Genomic DNA, 3807 nt, shown 5'->3' with positions numbered 1-3807 from the left:
TTTTGTTTGAGAAAGAAGGTCTCACTCTGTCGCCCAGGCTGGAGTGCAGTAGCACAATCATAGCTCATTGCAGCCTCCACCTCCAGGCCCAAGTGACCCTCCCACCTCAGCCTCCCAAGTAGCTGGGACCACAGGTGCATGCCACTACACACGGCTGACTCTTTCTATTTTTGTAGAGATGGGGTTTCCCTATGTTGCTCAGGCTAGTCTTGAACCCCTGGCCTCAAGCAATTCTCCCACCATGCATGGCCTCTGAGAGTATTGGGAATACAGGCAAGAGCCACCACGCCCAGCCAGGATGAGTTTTACAATAAAGGCCAGTGAATAAGACCTGTAATGAAAACACTCAAGAGTCTAATTAGAGAAAACTTTAGAATCAGGATAAAAGAAATCAGTTACTATTAGCATAAGGCTTAGAACTCAAGTCATTCTTGTTTTTGGAAGACAATCACTTTATTCTAATTAACTCATAAATAAAATAATAACAGCTAGTTTAACAGAATAAAATCATAACAGCTAGTTTAAGGAGGCTATGCAAACATTGGCCTAGCCCTAAATTCCACACCATCTTAATGGAATTCTACAAAGTAAGAACAGCCTCTTCCATTTTAATTCTGAAGGAAGGAAGCTATGAATGACACCCGAGAGGTTTAACTGATGGTTACTCTTTATCTCTTCACTATCAATTATATTTTTATACTAAATTAACTTGGCTATGAGAGCTGATTTTCCATTTCTCCAATTTGAACTTCTTGATTGGGCCAATCCATCTGCAAATCTGCACTGTTTCAGCACCTCACTGAAACCCTCACAGAGCTTGATGTCATCCTGGTTCCGCGCACACTCCAAAAACGGTTTTATCTCATAGAAGCAAGGCTGCTGCCGCTGTGGCATCTGAGTTCCCTGGGGCTTCTGGTAAGTGATGTCAGGCCTTGCAGGCTCAGCATTACTTCCTTCACTGAAGCCCCCAGTGATGGCATGACCCAGTGTGTGCCCCACGCCAGCTCCAGTGGTTGCTATCTGGGCCATCAGACCTGGCTGCCCAGGCCCAGCAGCAGGAGGGCCAGCTGCAAAGGGGGATGCCGCTGCTGGCAGCTGAGCTGCTGGTGCTGGCCTGGCTGCAGTTCTTTATTATTATTTTTTTTTATTTTATTTTTTCTGAGACCAAGTCTCACTCAGTCACCGGGGCTGAAGTACAATGGAGTGGTGAGATCTTGGCTCACTGCAACCTCTGCCTCCTGAATTCAAGTGATTCTCCTGCCTTAGCCTCCTGAGTAGCCAGGATTATAGGTGAGTGCCATCACGCCTGGCTAATTTTTGTATTTTTAGTAGAGACAGGATTTCACCATGTTGGCCAGGCTGGTCTCAAACTCCTGACCTCAGGAGATCCACCCGCCTTGGCCTCCCAAAGTGTTGGGATTACAGGTGTGAGCCACCACGCCCGGCCCTGAATGCTGTTTTCATGTGAGGTACCCGGCTGACCTGAGTGGCCACACAGGAAGTGCAGTTCCCGCTTCCACGCGGCATCCTAGGTGCACTGCAGCTTGGCATTTGGATGTGCAAAAATCTCTCAAATCATTCTTAAAGTATCTTCAGAAATCAGGAGTGGGGCATTTGTTTGCATAGGAAGTGGTACAACTTTGAATATATACCAGACATTAAAAAATAAAAATCAAAGAAAAATATTTTATTACTGTAAAGAGAACTGTAGCTTCTTGTACATCCACATACACAAAGCCAAAAGTTTCAGGAAGAGATACTTACTCTTTTATTGTGTGATGTACTCTCATATATTCTATTCTATTCTTTTTTTTTTCTTTCATTTAAAAAAAAGTACTGGTTTTAACTTACTGGAATAATTTCACAACCCACTAATGAGTTACCACTTGCTGTTTGAAAAGCATTAAGATAATTGCCATTGTAGGTTAAAGATTTTCTGAGTTAAACTGACTTGAATAATAGACTTGAAAGACTTGTGTTACTTACATAGCAGAAAATCCAAGATAGGGCAGACTTTAAGAGTTCCTTGTCTTCACATACCCAGGTACCCTGCTCTGACTTCTACAGCGGCAGTTTCACCCTCAGGTGACTCCTCCTAAAGTCGTAAGAGGCTGGTGTCTCAAACACTTTCAGTTATCCCTTCAGGCCCCTCTCTGGCCTTCTCTCTCTGCTCTGTGACTTGTATGGCTTACATGAATAAGATCCCTTACACTCTGGCTTCTGTTTGGATTCAGCTAATGGGGATCGCCTGTGGAGCTTGAACAGAAAGAAGAGTATAAAGTTGGCGCACTTATTCATCTGGCTTCTTCCCTGCACGGTCAGGTTGGGCCGACCATTTTTCATAACCCAAGTTCAAAGCTCCTCTCCAGTGGCCCTCTCTACACGACTTTCTCTGGGGTTCTGATAACCCTACTCATTGTGGTTTTGGACACAGATGTGATGATGGTTCTCCTGCTCCACATCCTAGGGTGCTGCTTTGTCCTATGTGCTTTCACTGTACCCTGCCTATACCCTTGAATGCCTTTTACTATTAAATCGTTCTTGAATTATTCTAATTTGAGTATGACAACTACATTTTAATGAGGCCCTGACTTAATACCAGCTGCCAAAAGTAGCTGTGTTCACTATCACCAGGGGAAGGAGAGATTAGTTCTTTACCAGAAGTCCTGGGTAAGGCTCTGCATTTCCACCAGCTCAAAGAGGCGAGGCCTGCCCATTTTTGAATGAGTCAGTGGAGGGGAAAAGGAAATGCCTTGATCATCTTACGATACGTACCCGAGGAGGGATAGATGCTAATCCTCTACAGTGGCCACCAAATAGAGAAGTCACTCTCTGTGTTGCACCTAGAAGATTATGATATTACAACATGAGACTTAGCCCAGCATCATGGCAGCAGGTAAACAAAGGTAGTTTTTCAATGGCAAATTCAGTGAGTTGATTATACAAATATTAGCAATTGGATGACTAACTCAAACATCAGAATGATGTTTTTGTCTTGAAAAAAACCTTTCTCACACAGTAAGTTTTCTTTTGCCAGAGCGGAGTCAGGCTAAAATTTCCAAGGTCATAGAAGACTTTATGTGTACCATACTTAAAAACAACAACAGCGGTTTAAAAGCTACTTTCTGTACTCATTTATTTTTTCCCTAAGTCAAATTTCCTGTGATTATGCAACAAACTATTGGTTCCAGAAGCTGATCCGAAATTGGGAGAGGACGTGTTTAGTGACAGTTTCCTCTCTTTCTCTGTAGGTTACTCCAGGAGTGTTCCAGGGATCAAGGCAGGACCAGAACCAACCTAGGGAAGACTAGCGACTCATGCCTTTTCTTCTCCTTCTCAACTCTAGGAGATCAGACATAAGATGTTAACATAGAATCATTGCACTAACACTGAAAGGATTTATAAAAAATTAAAATGAAGTCAGAATTTTTCTCTCTAGTACTAATAAAGAGAACACCCTGGAAAGTTACAACATCAACTTAATCCTAAGGCTGGCTTCAGTGGGGGCTATGAGAAGGCTGGTACATTGAATGCCTTCCATTTTCTTTTTCTCACCTTCTCCATCCTCCTCTGTGCCCTGTTCAGACAAACAGCACCTTTCCCACTTCCCACCTCTCCTCTGCACTTGGTAGGGTCGGATTTACAAGCAGACCCTTGTCACCTTTTCTTTTCTTTCTTTTTTTTTCTTCCCCTTCCTTCCTTCCGTCTGTCCTTCCTTCCTTCCTTCCTTCCTTCCTTCCTTCCTTCCTTCCTTCCTTCCTTCCTTCCTTCCTCTCTCTTTCTCTCTTTCTCTCTTTCTCTCTCTCT

General features: G+C 43.5%; 1 pseudogene; it reads right to left on the bottom strand.

Moving 5' to 3' along the window:
• Positions 1 to 699: 699 nt before the first annotated feature.
• The window catches only part of LOC105547773, an 8544-nt pseudogene continuing 5436 nt past the window's right edge, over positions 700 to 3807 (bottom strand).

The sequence above is a fragment of the Mandrillus leucophaeus genome, unplaced genomic scaffold (assembly GCF_000951045.1).
Source record: "Mandrillus leucophaeus isolate KB7577 unplaced genomic scaffold, Mleu.le_1.0 Scaffold396, whole genome shotgun sequence".
In the NCBI taxonomy this organism is placed as follows: domain Eukaryota; kingdom Metazoa; phylum Chordata; class Mammalia; order Primates; family Cercopithecidae; genus Mandrillus; species Mandrillus leucophaeus.
This window is presented reverse-complemented; position numbering and strand designations above follow the sequence as displayed.